Source organism: Panthera uncia, chromosome B1 (assembly GCF_023721935.1).
Source record: "Panthera uncia isolate 11264 chromosome B1, Puncia_PCG_1.0, whole genome shotgun sequence".
NCBI classification, from domain to species: domain Eukaryota; kingdom Metazoa; phylum Chordata; class Mammalia; order Carnivora; family Felidae; genus Panthera; species Panthera uncia.
Genome location: NC_064811.1, coordinates 173,526,225 through 173,526,575, shown reverse-complemented (window position 1 = coordinate 173,526,575; position 351 = coordinate 173,526,225).

Genomic DNA, 351 nt, shown 5'->3' with positions numbered 1-351 from the left:
AGCTTATTTTATTTCTAGGTGTTAATTGATGAATCCATTTCAATCCTAACACTTTTATGTTGAATATGTTTTTCAACAACGTGCACGAAGAAAAATAAGGCAAGCTTATCTAAATTTGCATGTGACACAAATCTAGGGGAAAATCGCTAATATCATGAATAACAGAACCATGATCAAAAAGATGTTGATGAGTAAAAGCAATGAGCCAAAACTGACAAGACAGAATTTAGCAAAAACTTTAACTACAAAAACATAGGAAGGAAATATGACATCACAGCAATGCTTATGAAAACTGTCAGTGCTCAGGCCACAGCAGGGTTTTAACCAGAGGACCCCAATGGGATATAAAAT